Source organism: Equus przewalskii, chromosome 14, assembly GCF_037783145.1.
Source record: "Equus przewalskii isolate Varuska chromosome 14, EquPr2, whole genome shotgun sequence".
NCBI classification, from domain to species: Eukaryota; Metazoa; Chordata; class Mammalia; order Perissodactyla; family Equidae; genus Equus; species Equus przewalskii.
Genome location: NC_091844.1, coordinates 78,182,747 through 78,203,515, shown reverse-complemented (window position 1 = coordinate 78,203,515; position 20,769 = coordinate 78,182,747). Strand labels below are relative to the sequence as shown.

The window sequence follows — 20,769 nt, the reverse complement described above, 5'->3', positions numbered from 1 at the left end:
GGGTTTAATTCATAATCTCCAAGTACTAGAAGCAACCTCAATGACCTTCAGCTGGTGAAAGGATAAACAAGCTGTGGTACGCCCATACAATGGAACATATGACATTCTGGAAGAGATAAAACTATAGAAACAGAAGACAAATAAGTGGTTGTCAGGGGCTGGAGATGGGAAGAGGGGTCGACTACAAAAGGGTACAGGGGAATTTGAGGGTGATGAAACTGTTCTGTTATCTTGATTGCCATGGTGGTTTTATGACTCCATGCATTTGTCAAAACTCACAGAAGTGTATACAAAAAAAAAGTAGGTTTTACTGTTTATAAATTATGCCCCAATTTAAAAAATGAAAAGAAAATTAGAGGATGGATGAAACCACATCTGGGCAGATGGGAGTAATAAATATCTGCCATCACCCAGCCTCTTGATGTTAGTAGTGAGCATGTTACCAATGCTTTGGACCCCTACCACACACTGAGCAGGCTGGGAGACTCCCAGCTCCCCTTCCCCAGCCAGTGCCCTGCGGGAGCCTGCCACTCAGGGCCTTGTGCTGATCTCTGAATTGAACAGATTCCCACTCGTCTATCCACCCTTCACAACCCCGGGTTGTGAGCACCGTCAGGGGAAAGCACTTTTTCACCCACCTACAACTAAAATCAGTGCAGAGATGGAGAGAAATGGGGAGGAAGGGGCAGATAATAAAGAAAAGAATGAGGGGTGGACTTCACAGCTGGCATAGCCCTGAGTCTCCCGCACACTGCACAGCGTACCAGTGCAGGTGAGTCTGGAGAGTAAGAGAATCAGTCACGCAAAAGGCAGGCAAAGGGCATTAGCTGGTGAACTCTGGACTTTGACTCTGGTTCCATTTACATATTTGATGACAGGATGGATTGGCCTCCTGAGCTTGGCAACAGAATGCTTCCAGCTCACTCTCTGATCTTGGGAAAGAAACTTTGTCTCTGGGGCTTAGTTTCCCCAGGTAGAACGGGTGATGGAATAGATGATGTCTAAACTCCTGGGATTCCCTGGAACCCCCAAGTGTCACGCATAGAGTTGGCACATGGCATTTATTTAATCCATCTCAGATGTGTGGTTGAGGTTGGAGGACCACAGAGAGTCAGTGCTAACAGATTTCCAGTTGTGTTGAAGTTGAGTGGAATAGACTGCGAGCTGATTCCGGTACTGAAGATGATGACAAGCTCCATCAGACAGATTTTTCTCCAGCTTCAAGCTCCTTCCTGAGAGAGAACACCTTGGACAGTTCTAAGATTTCCTGGGTGAGGGTGAAAGACCACATCTGCCTGGAAAAGCCAAGAAATGACTTCGTTAGGTGGACAGATAATAAAGGGGCCTGCAGCCGCTGTTGAGTCTTCGTTGAAGAGCAGAATGATGATGAGAATTGCCATGAATTCAGTGCCAGGAACTTTTTCATGAGTTATTTCAACTCTTGTCTCCTGGTGAGATAAGGTCTCAACCCCCATGGAGCTGGCCGACCACTCTCCTAACACTTTCTTTAAGTTCTAACCCAAACCCACACACTCTGGAGGGGTGTACACGTGTCACACATTACACACTCTTCCTAAGAGGCAATGTTACTGGGGAGATGCTGTCTACCATCTGTATGCAAGTCACTCCCAAAACACTCTCTCCAGATTGCTGTTGTCACACATTCTGCTGCCCAGGTCCCACCACTACTGATGTTCCTTCTACAGACTCTCCAAACTCAACATCTTACTCTCACATCTGCTCCTCTAGGATTCCTTGTCTCAGTGGGTGGTCCCACCACCTCCCCAGCAACCTGAATGAGAAACCTGGGCATTGTCCTTGCCACCCTCCAGCCCATTAAAAAGTCCTTTCAAGTCTTCCCTCCTGTATCTCTAGAACCTCACCACTTCTTGTCCATCCCAGTCACCCTGCGTTAGGTCAGGCCACCAGAATTTCTCACCTGGACTAGTCTCCCACACTTTCCCCTAACTGGTCTTAAACAGGGATTAGACCACCTCTTTAAAAAGATAGTCTTCATCAATTGCCTCTCCTGCTAAAACTTCATCAATGGCTCCCCTGGGGAGGTCTTTGTTTTTGTTCTAATATCCTCAGAGATTCTGATTTCTGAGCTCTGGATGGAACCCATGAAGCTCTCTGGGTGACTCCAGGGCATATCCAGGTTTAGGCAACACTGGCCTGTGTGACCCTTGCTTACCCTGCCTCCTGCCGAAGTTCCCAGTCCAGTCTATTTCACTGACATGTAATCCCATCCGGCATGGCTCCCTGGAGTGCGCCCTGTGCTGCCCTGTCTCTGGAACTTGGACATGCTGTTCCCTGGACTGGGCACCCTTTCGTCCTTCTTTACTCCTCTAAGAGCTTCAAGGACGGAGGTCCATCCTTGCTCTTCAGGAGTTTCCTGCCCTCGCAGGCTGGGTGCTCCCTGTGCTTTCAGCACTGTGCATGCCCCTCCATAGAACGCTGATTACACTGCACCATCTAGCTACCGACCATGACCGTAAGCTCCTTCCACTTGGAGACTGTGCCTTTTTTCTCTGAGCCCCAAGCATAGGGCCAGAACAGGGCAGATATTCAGTAAATATTTCCATAAAAATACAGTCTCTCCCAGCTTTCAGATTTTCCAAGCCTTTTTATTGGAGTGTAACACACATACAGAAAGATAGACAAACCCTAAGTGTATGACTCCATCACTTTTGACAAAATAAACACTTGTGGACCAGTTCAAGAAACGAGACCTCCCAGTTCCCCAGAGAGCCCCCATTTGCCGTTTCCCAGTCACTGCCTCCCCTCGAGGGTAACTGCATCTGACTTCTAGAACGATCATTCGTTCTCACTTTTGATCCTTAAACTGATGGGCTCAGGTTGTGTACTCTTTAGTGTCTGCTTTTTTCTCATTATTATGACTGGAAGGTCATCTGTGCTGTGAGTTCATCGGTGGGGCGGGTAGCTGGGATCTGTTCGTCCTCATTTCAACCTTCAGATTTTTTACAGCAGAATGGGGAAAAAGAATTCCTTGTCTGTGTGGATCCTGGGGTCCTGAGCCTTCTGTCCCCACTCTGCAAGAACCCCCACCCCCACCCCGTGGCCATTGCAAGGGCAAGCCCACCCCTCTCAGGCCTCAACCCCTGTGTCTGTGGAGGATGAGCTATGTGTGATTTCTTGGGTCCCTTCTGGCCATCTCTGCCTCGAGCTCTTCATGCCTTATGCCTGGCTCCCCTCCCCACGGAGATGACTTCAGGCCGAGGGAATGCCAGGCTGGAGCCTGATTCAATTAAGGGGGAAAGAGGAGCCTTGTGAAGCCACAGGGCAGGCGTGCCACCATACTGACCCCTCAGAGGCTAGTGATTATGGGGCACAGCGCCGGGCCGAGGCTGAGGCCAGCCTCAGCAAACCTGATTACAGGGTCTCTGGCTGCGGCCTGCCTACGTCTCTCAGAGAGTGCAGTCTTTATTCCTCCAGGCAGGTCCCGGACAGGCAGGTTTAAATTGAATCAGGCCCTGGTCCCTGGCACAGAATGGGCCATTCACTGGCCCCGCCGTCCCCTAGCAAAACAGACCCCTCGGCCATATGGTGATGTGGGGAAATTGGTGATGTGGGGAAATTGGGTGGACGTGTGGCTGGTGGCCAGGCCTTGCAGCAGCCCTCACAGGCCAGCTCAGAAGCTTGGGCTTAGGGACAGATGCCGGGCCAACAGCCATCGTGGGCTGAGCGAGCTGAGAGAACACAGGAGGAGGGAGAGTCCTGGGTTGGAGTCTAACACATCACATGACAGCAGTGGGTCTAGTCCCAGCCACGTCAAGTCACAGTGGCAGAACCATGGAAAAGCGCTCAGCTTCCCTAGTGTGTGGCCTCACGTGTATGAGGACAGTGATCCCTGTCAGAGGGCTGTAAGGATGACACAAGATGAGGAATGAGCCTGTGGAAGGGCTCCATGTTAGTCTGTGGCCTCTGTGAGACAAGAAGGGGCCCCAGGCAGGACCACCCGCCACATGGTTCCTCCTTTTTGCCAGCTCAGAGGGGGTCACCCTGACATCTAGCTGTCTGTGTGGCTGGTCCATGGGCTGCCAGATATCTGCTCCTATGACATCTTCCCAGAGGGACCCAAGACATAACTCCCAGATTTATGGATGGAGAAACTACCTCTCAGAGGTTAAATGATCAGCCTCACATCAGAGGTCAAGGGGCGATTGGAATTCAGATCTCCCAGCCCCAAATACAGCAGCTTTGCTCCAATCACTATCTTAGAGACAAGGAACCCGTGGTCAGAGAGGGAGAGTGATTCCCCTGAGGTGCGCTGTGGCACCCATGTTAAGGCCTGACCCCAGCTTGGGCTACCTGGCCTCCAGGGTCCTCAGGGCTGGTCAGGGCTGCAGCAGCAAGACCAGTGCATGGTGAGTGGCTGGTCTGGGAGACCCCGGGAGTGGAGGCATCAAAGGCCCAGTAAATATGCAAAAGTGAATCCTTAGATACAGGTTTGGCTGCCACAGCAAGTGTGCCAGACTCAGGGCTGGAGGCTCCAGCTCCCAGGCAGGCCGAGGAAGCTCTGCTCTCTCCCATCTATCCCCACGACCCCCCAACGCTGGCTCTCACTTCAGGTGTCTGCCCCTCAGTGGAGCTGATCGAGGGTCCCACCGATGGGCACCCCAGAGCATCACCTTGGTGCTCTTGGCTTCGGATCAGACCTGCCTTCCTCCTCCTGTTTCCATGGAAACACCTCAGGATCCATTGATCAACTCTCACTTGAGGCTTTCATTAGCCTGAACGTTGGAATAAGTTTTGATTCAAACATGACACTTTTTAACGCAGTAAAAAACTCATTTTGTACAAAACCCCATTATGTGGAACAGACACGCGAGTTGATGGCCAATTTAGTTAATAGAGCTTTGCAGCTGACATTGAATTAAATCTGCAGGAAGCAGCCTCTGTTTTCCACGGGAAGAGTCACGTGCAGATCGGATCAGCAGAGGGCTGGCGACACAGAGGGAAGGCTGCCCCCTGCCTGCGCCCTGCCTGCGCCCTGCCTGCGCCCTGCCTGTCCCACCCCACCCCACCCTCCCAGCCTCTGCCACGCCCTCCTCCCTCAGCTGAAAGTAGTGTCCTTGCTGGAGCACCTCTCAGGGGCTCTGTCGCTCAAGGATGAGCCCAAGATCTCTAGCTGGGTACTCATGCCCTCCCCAAGGGTCTCCGCCTTCCTTGAACCTGGCCCCGCCCTTCCCTCCACTCTGCTCGCTCATCTTTGAATACACCGCACTCCTCGTTCCAGCTGCCTATATTTGCAGGTGCGTAGTGCCATCCCCCATCCCGCCATAATATCTGTCTCTTCATTTTCAATTGTCTCAAGACATTCCTGGTTATTTCTGAGCCTCCGTCTGTAAAATGGAATAATAGCATCTCCTGAGAAAATATATGTAAAATACGGACATGCGCGGCATGGCTCAGCTGAGCCACAGCGGTTTCTTGGCTCCCTCCCTGTGACAGCGCTTTCTCACCTGTAAAAGGCAGGTAACAATAGCACTTCCCTCCCTGGGGTCCTGGAGGATTAAATGAGTTAGTACAAGTTGGGTGCTTGGGATAGTGACTCCGTGTTGTCAGCACCGATAGACAGTAACCATTTGTCCTTTGGAATGGAGCCCCCGCCCCACCCCTCACTCCTGATAATGAGAAGACCCTCCACCCACTGACCAGGGGGGCAGGGTCAAACTCACATGGGCCTCCTGGCCTGCAACATCTCCAATGGCTCCTAGGAGGATCTCACATGTAAACCAAGGCCTTTTCTTCCCTGGTGGGGGTCCTTGGGGTCCCTGGGGCAGGATTAGGTGAGATGCCTCTGACCTGGGCTTATCACAAGTGCTGCTGTGTCAGTCCCAGGATCTGGGAGCGGCTTCTTCAGGAAGCTGCTGCCCCCTGCTCTGGATGATGCTGGAGCACGGCTGCCGGAGCACACCTACTCCCCTTTCTCATCCCATGCTCTTTGGGGCCTTTCCAAACATCCTCACCTACGTTACAGGACACCTAGAGTTTATCTGGATCCTTCCACCAATTTGTTTTATGACCTCAGATAAGCCACGTCCCCTTTGCAGCCTCAGTTTCTCCTCTTATAAACTTTTAGCTGGGAAAGAGTTTGGGAACAGATCCAGAAGAGTTATTTTAAACTTTAGGGTATATCAAAATCACCCAGGTCGCTGGTGACAATCCTGGGCCCCAGCAGGGAGGGTATATGATGCCCAGGAGTCTACAGCTCATGCTATAAGAAACATGGGCTAGATGCTGAGCAGAGGCCCTGAAGTGGGCACCGTGGGCTGGTGGGGCCCCCAGACCACCTTCAGGCTGCCGAGAGTGTTGAGGGCTGATAGCTCTGTGTGGACAGCCCACCCACATCCACTGCTGGGGTCACATCCCCTTCCCAGAGCAGTCGTCACCCCATGACTGCTCAAGGAGGGGTGGGAACCAAGGCCCGGGCCCTCACCCCTGTCTGGAGCAACTCAGCAGGCCCGGCTCGGCTCCAAAGCTCCCGGAGTGTAGGCTGGGAACCTGTTGGGATTGCATCCCAGCTTGATTTCTCCCTCTGCCCAGTCCTGCTTCCTTCACTCCCCGGTAAGTCTCCTGCACAGTAATCTCTGACTCAGAATCAGCTTCCTGCCTGACCTGCAATGGCACCTTTCTAGACATCACATAACAGTCATCAGCACTGAGTAGGAGATTTTTGCATACAGGGCATGTACGTAGTGCAAGAGATGCAGAGTTGTGTGAAAGACGCTCACAATTCATTCAGGATGCAGACAGGAGAGCCAATGACTGCAGGACGGTGAGCCCAGGGCTCTGAGAGAGGTTTGTACCAGGGCTACGAAACACGCAAGCCAGAGGCCCTAATCCTGCTAAGGGGAGTGCCTCATGGAGAGTTAGTGTCCAGGACGGGAGGCAGCGCTGAGCCTGGCTTCCAAGGGCAATCAGGATGCTGCCAGGTGTGCAAGGGGGAGCAGGTGCCAGGGGTGGTTAGCACAGTCTTTCAGTTCCCCTGGAGAAGTCTCTCTTCTGGAAAACCCGAGGCTCAGGATGGACGAGGAGAGAGACGGAGGACAGAGATGAGCATTCTCAGCCAGAAAGCATTTGCTGTTGTTTTTCACCCGAGCAAGCAAGTGAGAGAGGAAATGGGGCGGTGGCAGCCGGCCAGCCCGGGCAGGAGGAGCGGCCACATCCGACACGCAGCGAGCTCCCCCAGCGCAGCCTGGACGATTATTATCCAACAGTTGTCCTGCTATAAAATGCTCCGGATCCTGAGGCGTTTACAACAAAACAGCGTGTCTGGGAGCCTTGGGCACCATCTCGCAGTGGAGGGAACAGACCTCACTAGGGGGAGAGATCAGCTCGGCTGTGATGCCAGACCCCTGTCCCTGGAACACTGCTGCGCCCAGAGGGAGGGCGTCCCACCTGGCTGCCCAGCTGCAGGTGTCCTGGGTCACCTGGAGAGTCCCTCCTCCCAGAGAGGACGGAAAGCTGCTCGAAAGAGAGGACAGTGTCACGTGTGGTGAGCACTGATTGATCTACTGCAAAGGCCAGCATTGGTCAAACCTATATTCACTGTGCCAGGCCCTGTTCTTGGTCTCTCATCCTTGCCCTAAGAACAGACCACAGCCTGGTGGCAGATGGGGATGATTAGCAACAACCTGTGAAAAAGGCAGTGACAGAGAGAACTCGGGGGGTCCCAGCTGTCCATGGGAGCACAGCAGAGGGCACCAAACCCAGTAACTAACCATTGAGGGCCATTTCTCAGAGGCCTTAAGGTAGAGTAGGAGTTTGCAAGTAAAGGGGAGCGTGTTAAAGGGAGAGGGAACAGCATGCGCAAAGTTGTGGAGGGGAAGGAACACTTGCAGAAAGGGAGTGAGAGATGCTCCAGGGAGGTCACTGAATCCAGGCCACCAGAGCCCCCGAGGAATTGACCTTGGGGAGAAGGGCTTTAAGCGTACCATAAAAATGCCTTTTCATGGAGATCACGTGGTTTTCTAGAGTGAGGATGGCTTCTAAAGCTGGAAGCCCAAACTGAGGAGCCCTGATTTGACCTAAAGAGAACAGGTAACAATTCTTGAATCACTTAATGCCAGATTCATGCAAAGGCCACAGACCACTGGGGTTGGCCCTTCCCACCGATACATGGAGGGGCAGCACCTGAAGGAGCCTGAAAGGGAGGACTCAGCAAAGTCTTGAAGGGGCCTCTGTGAGTCCTCCTCTCCCAGGAGCAGTGGTGGGCGTGAGAAATGGAGGAGTCTTCTCCGCCAGTGAGAACATGGCACCGATGCCCACTGGGGCCCAGGAGAGGTTAGCAGGCTCTACCAGGTGTGACTGTGGCCCAAGGTCCTGAGGCCAGAAATAATTTCTTCTCTTCTGTGTCATTATTTCCTGCTAGAAGTAGAAAAAGCCGAGGGTGGCACTCCTTGTGAAGTTAAGGGGGGATGTCCCCAAGCTTTCAAAAGGTGTTTTATTCTTTCTCTGTTTGGATGAGTAGAGCAGAGATGAGAGAGAAGAGAGAGAAAGAAAACGCTGAGGGATGGAGGGAGATAGGGAGGGATGGAGGGATGCAGGAAAAGGGAGAGAGGAAGTTTGAGAGCAAGAAGAGTAAGATACTTATTTTTGTTAAAAGAAAATGAGGTTTAGCTACAAAATCCTGAAGTTATGGGGGGTGGAGGGGTGAGTGGTCTCAGCCTTCTGGACATTCCTAGCAGCTAGGTGGCGCATTTCTGGTTGAGTTGAGACAAGCTACATCAGTCAGGGTCCAATCAAGAGACAGAAACCACAGCAATGATTCCAACACAGAGAATTTAATATAAAGAATTGATAACTAGGTATAAAGCTGTTAATGAGGTGACTGGAAGGATAAAAAGACAACTCTGAGTTATCACAGAGGTAACAGTATGAGAAGCTGCTGCAACAAAGGGAAGAGTTTTGGATGTGTAAATGTTGAAGTTTAGAGGAGAGGACCCACAGAGCTGAATGAACCCCAGGCTTCTGGTGGGGACAGCTATTTGCTGACGCTGGGGTCTCTGAGCTGAAGGAGGAGGCCAAGGGAGCTAGGACAAGACCTCTGAGAAGAGGGCTCTGCTTGGCAGGTGCTGGGGTCTCTGAACGGGACGGCAAATTGAGACAGGGCTGCAAGAAGTAGAAAAATGAGACACTGCATTTGGCTGCTGCTGTGGGAAGGCCCTGTGGTGCCAGGGTGGAGAAGGACACCCCGCACGGCCCTACTGGCAGACCCGTAGAGGGAGCCAGCTGGCGATGCAGAACTGGGGTTTGCAGAGTCCCCTCCCCAGGACCATGGAGCTGATTCTAGCAGTGGACTTGGAGCTGAGAGAAAAGATGGTGATTGCCACTGTAACTTAGAACAGAAGGACAAGCCTTCTTGGTGTGTGGAAGGGCAGGCAAGGCTTGTGTGGGGAGGAAGATCACTGATGCGTCTCAGCATAGAAAATGGGGAAGAGACGGAGGAAAAAAGGATGAAAATCACTCATAATTCTCCTCCCCAGAATGACCTCTGTTGACATTTTGATGTATTGCTTTCCAGTCATTTTTCCATGAGCAGTCTTAAAACAAGGTTATGATCTTACACATACCACTTTACATCCTAATTTTCTCTTATATGTCATATCACAGTATGGGATGGGTTGAATTGTGTCCCCTTAACCCCAAAAGGTGTCGAAGTCCTAACCCTAGGACCTGTGAACGTGACCTTATTTCGAAATAGGGCCTTTGAAGATGATCAAGTTAGGAGGAAATCATACTGGAGTAGGGTGAGCCCCCCAATCCAACATGGCTGGTGTCCTTATAAAAAGGGGAAATTTGGTCACACTCACACACGCACACAGAGAGAACGCCACGTGGAGACTGAAATTATGCTGCTACAAACCGATGAGCATCAAGAATTGCCAGCAGCCACTGCAGCCAGGAGAGAGGCCTGGAGAATGTTCTCCCTCAGGGCCCTCAGAAGGAGCCAACCTTGCCAACACTTTGACCTCAGACTTGCAGCCTCCACGACTGGGAGAAGATAAATGTCTGTTGCCGAAGCAGCCCGTTTGCGGCACTCGGTTACAGCTGCCCTAGCACGCTAACAGCAAACTCTCCTTGAACAAACAGAAACAGAATAAGCACATTCCCTTGTGGTTGTAAACTCTTCCTTAACCTAATTTTAATTATGTATAATATGCCACCAAATGGATAGAGCCTAATTTACCTTATTTTGCACATCTTCTGACTGTTGTAAATAGCATTGCGCTGATCATATTTTTTCATCAATCTTGTTTTCTTATTTTGGATTATTTCCTTCAGATATATTTCTTGAAGTGAAATTATTGGGTCAAAGATATATATAGAATATATATATATGTATCTATCTACATATATATACTTAAGGTTTTTAACAAAACAAGACTTTTTCCTAATTATAAAGTTAATACACGCTTATTATAGATAATTTCCAAAATAAAAGAAAGGATGGGCATGAAAAATTAAATCACACTAGCCAGAGATGTCCCATACAATTTTAGCCTATTTTCTTGCAATTATTTTTCAAGCTCTCAGTACTTACTCCCAAATTTCATTCCACCAAGTTACATTTCCACCAACAAACCATATATGAAAAAGTCTATTATCACCTTCTAAAACCTTTGAGAATTTGATTGGTGAAAATCATGCCATAGTTTTACTTGGCATTTGATTTCTAGGAGCTTGAACATCATAAAGTGTTTTTAGCTACTTCTTTGTCCTCTGCCCGATGAAGTCCATTTTGCAGGTTTTTAAAAAGTCAAGATCTTAGTGTTTTTTTATGCAATTGTATAATCTCTTTGTATATTAGATATTAACCTTTTGTTACACTGGTTACAGGTTTTTTCCTCTCTTTTTTTGTCTTTTAATATTGGTCATTTTTGAGGGGTCAGCCCCACGGCCTAGTGGTTGGGTTTGCACGCTCCTCTTCGGCTGCCCAGAGTTTCACTGGTTCGGATCCTGGGTGTGGACCTGGTACCACTCATCAAGCCATGCTGAAGTGGCGTCCCACACAGCACAACCTGAAGGACCTACAGCTAGAATATACAACTATGTACTGGGGGGCTTTGGGGAGAAGAAGGAAAAAAAAAAAAGATGGGCAACAGATGTTAGCTCAGGGCCAAGCTACCAAAAAAAGAAAAGTTGGTCTTTTTAAATGCACATTTTATGTATTCAAACTGACTGCTCTTTCTCCTCATGATTTCTTCCATTACGTTTAGGTGGTCTCCCCATTCAGAATGTGAAGTTATTTATATGTTCTAGATTTCTTATGGTTCTGTGTTTTTATATTTAATTCTTTAGCCCATCCGAAATTTATTTTGGGGTATGACATGAAATGAGAGTCTAAAGTTTTGGGTGTTTTCTTTTTTCACAGCTTTCAGATTGTCCTGCATAATTTACTGAATGATCCTCCCTCTTTGTGAGGCCTACTGCAGCATACGTTACATTCTTATGATTCTAGAGCTGGTTTCAATCTAATTCTGCTGTTTCATTGACCCATATGTTCATACTTATGCTAGTCCCTTAACTTCTAGCATTATGTTTTGAAAAGAAGTCAGGCTAGTGTTTCCTCATTTCTCTGTGTGTGTGTGTGTTTGTGTGTGTGTTTCCCTTCAATATTCACCTCTGTTTATCTTCCTGGTGGCATTTGGGATGAGAGGGGCTTCCCTTTGAGCCCCTGTCTCCCAAGGTGGAGTCAGTTCCTCCTCTTACCATATTTCTGAGACCCCTGGAGCAGCCAGATATAGAAGAAGCGTGGAGATTGTGAGCACTGAACTCTTACTCATTTCAGAAATGGAGAAATCTGAGTCACCTGATGCTTGGAAAACAGAGCCAGGGCAAGTCCTGGAGAAAAAAGAAGGATCACATGCACGAGTCCCCTGCTTTTCAGGACTGACTAGTGGACCTCCCCAGACCAAAGGGCACCAGCATTTCCCAAGCCTGACTGATGACAAGAATTATCCAGGGCTTGTCTCCATTCCTGGGTTCAACTCAGACCTGGGGAACCAGCATCTGCAAGGGAGGGGCCCAGGAATCTGTGTGCCTGGGTGATTTTTCACCTAAGACAAGGCTGGAAAACACGATGCTAGAAGAAGGCAAAGCAAAGATTGAAACCAGGAAGCCATCCTGGACTACCCAGACAGCAGAATTGGCACCAATAACCCAGTGAAGAGAAAATCCTGGGAAGGGCCTCTGAAAGAGGCTGGATTCCCGCTGGGCCAGCAATCTTGGAGATAGGATAAAATGGAAGGAATGACAGTTATCATAGCAGAAAGGAGCAGATAGGATTTGTCAGGCCTGGGTGGAGCGAAAGGAGCTTGTCAGGAAGCAGAGAAGGATTCCAAATATCTTCAGCAAATATTTACAGAGCCCTCTGCTGCGTACAGGAGACACAGAGGCAAATAGGGTGTGGCCTTGTCCTAAAGAGCTCAAAGACAGGTAAATAGAAGATTACAATAGAATGTGATAAGTGCCATGATAGAAGGATGTAGCGGGGAGTTAGCATTCATTCAGCCTAGAGCAGTGTAAAGAGACTTCAGAGACAAGATGACCTTGTATTGGGCTAGAAGGATGCCTAAGTAGCAGATTCTTGGGCAACGGTTGGAGTGGACTGGACAGGTGTGGAGAGGAAAGTTGGAGGAATTTTGGGAAGCAGAAAGAAATTGAAGGAGGCTGGGAAGCAAGAAAATGCTTAGTGTTTTGGGAAAATTGTAAGTGGTTCAGTCTAAAAAGTGTCTAGTGTGTCTGTGCAGAAGCCAGGCTAAGAAGCTTGGGCTTAACTCTGAGTTCAATAGGGAACCACAAGAGGGTTTAAATAGCACAATGAGGTGATCAGATTTGCATTTTAAAGACATCACTCAGGCTGCCATGGAAAGATTGGATTTAAGAGGGGTCAGATCCAAAGTAGGAAGACTGTTTAGGAGGTTGTTGTAAAAGTCCAGGCATGAGCTAAGGAAACAGGAATGGATGGGTAGGGGAGGAGGTAGAGATGAGAGAGAGAGAACAGATTTGGGTAGCTTGGGCTATAGGATTAGAACCTCTCTTAACAATTGCTCCATCTGCATGATTTCCAGCTTTAGAGGGTCCCCTGGATGATACTCCAGGGTGGAGTGACTTTTCCCTTTTGCATCATTTATTCTTTCATGCTTGTCGAGGAAGATACCATGCTAGGCCCACTGAGGGCTCCATCTGGTATGCTCTAAAAACGAGAATAAAGCAACATTTATTGAACCTTGTCTTAGGAACGTACATTTTCTTAACCTTCAGAGTAATTCTATAAAGTGTATAAATTTGTTGCCATTTTACAGATAAGAAAACTGACCCAGAGCGGCTAAAAATTTGCTTAGATATATAGAAATGCAATGGACTTTTGTATATTGATCTTATATCCTGCAACTTTGCTTATTATTTCTAGTAGCTTTTTTGTGAATTTCCTCGGCTTTTCCATATAGGTGATCACGTCATCTGCAAATAAAGTTTTACTTCTTCCTTTCCAATTGGATGACTTTTTCTTCTCTTTCCTCATTGCACTGGCTATAAACTACAATGTACGACGATGAACAGAAGTGATGAGAGGAGACATCCTTGTCTCGTTTCTGATTTTAGAGGAAAAGCATCCAGTCTTTCACCATTAAGTATAGCATGAGCTGTAGGTGTTTTGTAGATATACTTTGTCAGGTTGAGGAAATTCCCTTCTACTCCTAGTTTACTGAGAGCACAGTTAGAAAGGGCAGATGTAGGATTTGAACCCAATCTCTCAGACATTAAAGGCTGTGTGCTCAGCCCTTCCCACAGCAAGAATGAATGCTTTTTCTCCATTTGTTGCCAGCTCATTTTACAAAAAGCCATTCCCCCACCCCCTGAAAATATTTTTTAACTAGGCAATGGGGAGGAACAGATTTCTCAAAGGCTGTTTCATCAGAAACTTGATGAACGTTCTGCGTTGCTCAAATGTACAGGTTCTTATTTCTCATCAGCTAGGCTCTTCATTAATTTCATGTAAGTGGTGTAATTAAAGTAACTGTTAATTGGTGTATTACTAAGGTGCCATTATGGTATGTGACAAGCCTTAATTAGCATGTGGTCTGGCACTCAATGTTCTCAACGAATCACTCGGAAATGGAGATCTCTCTCAAGAGCAGCACTTGATATGAACAGAAAGGTAGTGGAATTTCAAGGCCATGGGGGAAAAAAGAGAGAAAAAAAATAACCTCCAGTGTTTTTTTCTCATGGAAGTGGACTCTTCATTTCCCCAGGGAACAGCATCTCCCCAGTAAAATGGACAGGGCTCAGATCACGTATTGGGCTCCAATAACCGCAAAATGATGTACGAAGAAACCACCTCTCATTGTCCTTGTAAACACAGACATCTCTTTAACCAATGTGGCTGCTTCATAAAATAGGTGACCTCAAATAGCACAGGGACCTAAATACTTCCTCTACCAAGAATGTGCTGCAAAATTTCTACCTACCTTGGGATCGAGGAGTCACCCCACTCATTCTTTTGTATATCAATATAGCCATCAATCTATCCAATAAATATTTTCTGAGCACCCAATGTGTGCTTAAGGCTCTGGGGAGATCAGAAGAGAAGTGTGGCATGGCCCTGCTCTTGAGAGGCTCCTGAACACTGTGTCCTTGTCCACACAGCAACTGTGCGTACTTCCACCGGGCACATATCACATGGCACCATAACCGGCTTTCTACCATCAGTGTCCCCCAGGGATGCTGCAGTCCTTGAAGGAGGTCTAATCTACTTTGTGCCCCTAGCCCCCAAACACCTAGGACAACACCTGAAATATTAATCAACAGGCTGCTAATAGGAATCATTCTATTTTCATTCATGGCATTAAAATGGATGACGGGGTATAGTGGAGAGAATATTGCTTTAAAATTAGAACACTTGCCAACTGGGTAAATCTGAACCAATCACTTTGTCTTTTTGAGCCTCCGTTTTACACGTCTTCAAAATGGGAATGAGAATCCATCACACAGTTTTGAGACTGCTGTGTGGCTCAAATGATATACTTTATATGATGACATATGTCAAACTGAAAATGCCATTCAAATCAATTATTAATAAGCTATTTTATTAGTTATTAATAAAAAATTTCACCCTGATACCATTTTAAGACAATACCTCAATCACTCAGAGAACATTAATTGTCTCTTCTGGCCTGAAGATTTTCCAAAGAAGTTGATTTCCACAATTTAGAGAACTCTTCTAATATCTAACAGCCATACTGGTCAGAAAGAAAATCTTTAAGACAAGACATAAACCAATTTCCTAGAGATCTCTATTAAATGCAAACTCATCAATTGTGTTTGTTTAGTTTTTTTAATCAACCCAGAAAAGAGAAATTATCCAGCATTTCGATTTAATCTATTGTTTCTAATGCAAAACCAACACAAATAAGCCACAACCTATTTAATTACCTAGCTTACAGAATTTCGATTTTAATTCAGTTAAACTAATATATTAACTGAGTTTGTGCCAAGCACTGTGCTAGGTGCTAAAGGTACAACAGTAAGAGAAGAAGGTCTGGTTTATAAATTAACTTGCTTTATAAATATAACTCACCTCCTAAATAGCTGTAATAGCTAAAAACTATGGCCAATGGCCAGAAATCTTACTTCCATAGTAAAATATTGGAAACAACCAGTATGCAATGGCAACTAAAAACTGGAGAGCTATCTTCCAGATAGGATGCAGTCTGGAAGATGCTTTTTCCCACTTAGAACCTCAGGCAATTGCAGAACAGCCTGCATAGAAGCCATGATGCAAAGTCCAACTGGACTTTCACAGTCCTCACGTACCTTGAGGTCCTTAGAATATCCACAGCCAAGGGAGTAGGAAAAAAGCTACCGTGCTCCGTGGTGTGGGTAAAGCACATCCGCTCTTTAAAGATTGATCTTTGAGCATTTTCTGATGGAGAGTCTGAGAGCACTCCACAGGGAACTTGTCAGCACTGACACTGACTGGCAAACTGTTGGTCAAAAAATGATGAAAGAGAGAGAGGAACCCCAGGGCTGCCAAGTTGCGGAACTAGATTGAGCACCATTCACATTATAGGCTCCAGGGGGCGCCATTCCTGCAGACAGCAATCTAGCACAGGAATCTTACTAGATCTGAGTAAGGACTTTGCACAGGCTCTACTTTTTGGGATCAGTACTTAACTAACACTAGAATCATTTCACAATTATACATTTATGTTATTCTAAAGTTGGCATATTTTATATGTGTGTGTAAATATACAGATATATTAATACATTTAGCAAATCTGTACATAACTCAATCTGTAGACTAAACCCGGCTCTTGAGTGCCAAGTTAAACAAACCCTACCAGATCAAGAACAGAACCTGAACACGGTAAGTGGATTTCTTGTTTGGGTAGGTCAATTACCAAGGTCTCACTGAGTTGGTGAAATCATGCTTGGGTCAGTCAAGGTCCACTCTGCGAAACTGTTAGAAAAACAATTACAATATCCTGCCACGTAATTCTTTGACACTGCTTGATTTATAAATTAACAGTTTGTGTATTACAATACCTGGCACTTTGTCCAATAGCTTCAAAAAAAGCATATAATTATGATCAAAGGGTTAATACTTAAGAGTTTTATCCTGATATCAAATTATTCTAAGTCAAGACAAGAGAACCCTATAAAGACATTTTATGGCAGCCTCTCTCTGACTCTCAGAAGCTTCTCTCAATGAATGTCATTATTCAAGGCTGCAATTTCCAGGCTGTGCATGCTCAGATAATGGCTGTTCATTCATTGTACACCTCCCGGTGAGGAAACGGTCTCAACTTCTCTTTTAAAAAGCTCAACAAGCTGGAAAAAAAGTGATTGCAAACAATAGCTTTTAAGGTCTTTCTAAAGGGGTATGATTTTCTAGAAGCTTCTTCTTTAACCCTGTAAGAATCTAACATTGGTTCTGTCCAGGTAATTCTTTCCAATCCTTTTATACTAGGCAGGTATTCCAACATTTTATTTTGAGTATCAATTGACAAAATAAGTGTACATATACTCAAAATAAATGTTCAGGTTAGCCTCTACTATTCCACTGAGAAAAGCAGGATTGGACATTCTCCATTCCACTTGAAGAAATAGTTATTCGGGGGCTGGCCCCATGGTGTAGTGTTTAAGTTTGGCACACTACGCTTCGGCGGCCCGGGGTTTGCAGGTGTGTATCCCAGTCACAGACCTACACCACTCGCCAGCCATGCTGGGGCCACAGCCCACATACAAAAGTACAGGAAGACAGGCATGGATGTTAGCTCAGGACAAATCTTCCTCAGCAAAAAAAAAGAAAGAAAGAAAGAAATAGTGATTCAGTACTTCTTCGGTACCAGACAGTGTTCTAGGTGCTGAAGATTCAGCAGTGAACAAAGAGACAAAGACTCTGCATTCAGGAAATTTACATTCTAGAAGGGAAGACAGAATTGAGGAACACATATATTTCAATGTGTCAGTTGATGGACGACTATAAAGAAAAACAGAGCAGGGTGAAGTGATTTTAAAAGCACGGTTCTTGCTTTTTTTTTTAATGAAAGGACATGGAGAAAATATTTGCAATAAATACAGCTAACAAAGGACTAATATCTAGAACATATAAGGAACTTTTCAACTCAATAATAAGACAAACTATCCAATTTGAAAACACACTAAAGACTTAGCTATTTCAAAAAGAAGATATACAAATGGCCAAGAAGCACATAAAAAGATGTTCACCAACTTTGGTCATGAGGAAATGAGAATTAAAACCGCAATGAGATACTACTACAAACCGTGTGGGATGGGAGAAAAGTTTTTAAAGACTTACAACACCAAGTATTGGCAAGGGTGCGGAGCAACAAAATGTCATTATTGCTGGTAGAGCGTAAAATGAGACAAGCACTTTGGAAAATACTTCAGCTTTTTCTTGTAAAATTAAATGTAAACTTCCCTATGACTCAGGAATTCTACTCCTAGGTGATTACCCCAAAGGAATGAAAAGATTTGTCCACAGAAAAGACTTGTGAGCACTGCTCATAGTAGCTTTACTCGCTATGATAAAAAACTGGGAAAAACTCCACGAACATCGATCAATAGATAAATGAATAAATGAACTGCAGTGTATTCGTACAATGAAAAAGAACACCTACTGGTACAATAACATGGATGAATCTTAAAATCATTACATTAAGGAGCAAAGAAGCCAGACACGAAAGAGTCCATACTACATGATACTGTTTATGTGACGTTCTAGAGCAGGCACAACGAATAAACAGTGACAGAAGCCAGATCAGAGGCGGCCCGCAGAGGGAGAAAGGGGGAAGTGGTGGCTGGTAGTGACTACAATGGAAATAAGGGAACCTTTGGGGGTGATGGATATGCTCCACGTTTTCATTGGGGCGATAGTTACAGAGATGTATATATTTGTCAAAATTCACCAAACTGTTCACTTAAAATAGATGCATTTTGCTGTTTGCAAATTATACTTTAATGGCACTGAGACAAATTTTTGAAAGAAAGGAGTTCAAACTGAAGTTCAAAACTTAGGGGCCGGCCCCTTAGCGGAGTGGTTAAGTTGGCGCACTCCGCTGCGGTGGCCCGGGGTTTCACTGGTTGGGATCCTGGGCGTGGACATGGCACCTCTCGTCAGGCCATGCTGAAGTAGCATCCCACATGCCACAACTAGAAGGACCTACAACTAAAATATACAACTATGTACTGGGGGGATTTGGGGAGAAAAAGTGGGGAAAAAAAACCCTTAATAGATGGGTTTAAATAGAGACCAGAAACAATAGGGAAAATTGGTAAAGTGGAATATAAAGAAATGATCCAGAATACAGCACAGAGACAAAGAAAGACAGGTTAAGAGACGTGAAGGATAGGGTGAAAAGGACTAACATATTGAGCTTGGAGTTCTATTAGCAGGGAGTAAGAAATGCCCCAGCTGATGCCATAGGAACAGAGATGAGCCATCCTCACCCACCTCAACCAGACTCCAGAGTCACGAGCAAAATAAGTCATTGTTTTGAGCCACTGAGTGTGAAGTAGTCTTTTAGGAAGCTGTTGGTAACTGGAGTGGGTTTTGATAGCAGGAGTCCGGTGTTGGTGTAAGAAAAACCTAAAAGATGTTGTGTTGGCTTCAAGACCAGATGCTGGTGGAAGCCAGAGGGCCAGGAGGAGCCTGTTGGCACAGACTTGAAGGAATGTGAGAAAGGTGCTACCAGAAGCTAGAAGAGAGAAGATTCCCAAACGCAGGGATGTGACATTTAACATCATTATCACCTGTAGTAACGTGTAAAACAGAAAATGTACCCACTGAACTGATATTCCAGCTAAGGAAATTTCCAGGCAGTGGTGCCCCCTGGCTTCTCCAAGTTGCCTATAATAAAATGAGAATGTGGAGAGTAAAGTAATGAATGGCTCTTTAAATGTAAAAAATCGACCTACCACGCAAAAACCTATGCGCAAATATTGACAGCAGCTTTGCTCACAATTGTTGGAAGTAACCAAGATGTCCTTCAATAGGTAAACGGATAAACAAACTGTGCTCCAAATATACAATGGAATATTACTCAGCACTGAAAAAGAAAAAAGAGTTATCAAGCCGCGACAAGACATAGAGTAAACTTTAATGCATATTTCAAAATGAAAGAAGTCAACCTGAAAGGCTGCCAACTGTAGGATTCCAACTCTATGACACTCTGGAAAAAGCAAAACAATGGAGACAGTAAAAAAAACCAGTGGTTGCCAGGGGTTTGGGGAGCGAGGGATGGACAGGCAGAGCGCAGAGGGAAATACTCTGTATGACACTATAAGGATGGATGTGTGTCGTTGTACATTTGTCCATTGTTTGTAGTAAAAAGTCTGGGAACAACAAAAACATCCATAAACAGTAGAACGGATAAATAGTGGGTACTAACTCATGTAATGCACTGCTGTGTAACAATGAAAATTGATGAAATCAAGCTAAAGGCAGTAGCCCAGCCAGTGAGAGAAGACAGTGCATGTTTAATTTGAGCCCATTAATGTAACGTTCAAAACCAGGCAAAACCAAACCACATTGTAGAGACACGTACCTGGGTGGTAAAGCTGTGAAGAAACAAGGACCTGTTTACCATGAATTCAGAGCAGTGGTTACTTTTAGGAGACAGGGAAGGGAGTGTGCCCAGGGAGGGAACACTCTGGGGGGTCCTGAAGTGCTGCCAATGTTCTAGTTCTTAACCTTGGTGATGGCTACACAGGTGTTCACTCTAAATGTATTTATTTTGCTATATGCTGGTAGATTTTTTTTTTCTATTTGTGTTTGTTATATTCCACAATTTAAACAAAATTGAGGAAAAGTTCAAGTAGTTTTCTCAAGGTCAAAGAGGTAGGTCCTCACAGACTCATGCAGGTTCGTCTTCCACAAAAACCTCTTCACCTCTGTGCTGCAGGTGTGTCTGTGTTAGCTCCTACCGATCAGTTCACACAGAGAGCTCTCAATGAACGCGTAGGTTATTTTACCCGTCACTCTTTCTACCCGCCTGCCCAATGACCTTCATTTGGGGTCCGTCTCTCCTTCTATTAGCTTTCCAGATTTGTTTAAAATAATTAAAAGGACTTCCCTTTTGATTTGCAAGAGCATTGTTTGGAAATAATAAAAGGAATAGATAATGGTTTCTTTCTCCTTGCATTATAGCTGTGACAACCCTAATCTCCCAAAAAACTTGGGTGCCTGTGTCTACTAGGAGAAGACCGGGTCGTATA

At 46.0% G+C, this 20,769-nt stretch overlaps 1 long non-coding RNA gene across 1 annotated transcript; it reads right to left on the bottom strand.

Moving 5' to 3' along the window:
• Positions 1–1,046: 1,046 nt before the first annotated feature.
• Positions 1,047–16,001, bottom strand: LOC139075643 (uncharacterized). Its single transcript, XR_011526255.1, has 2 exons — positions 15,844–16,001; positions 1,047–1,295 (listed from the first exon to the last, which is right to left on the bottom strand). It is a non-coding gene; the product is annotated as an uncharacterized lncRNA (long non-coding RNA).
• Between the last annotated feature and the right edge of the window lie 4,768 nt (positions 16,002–20,769).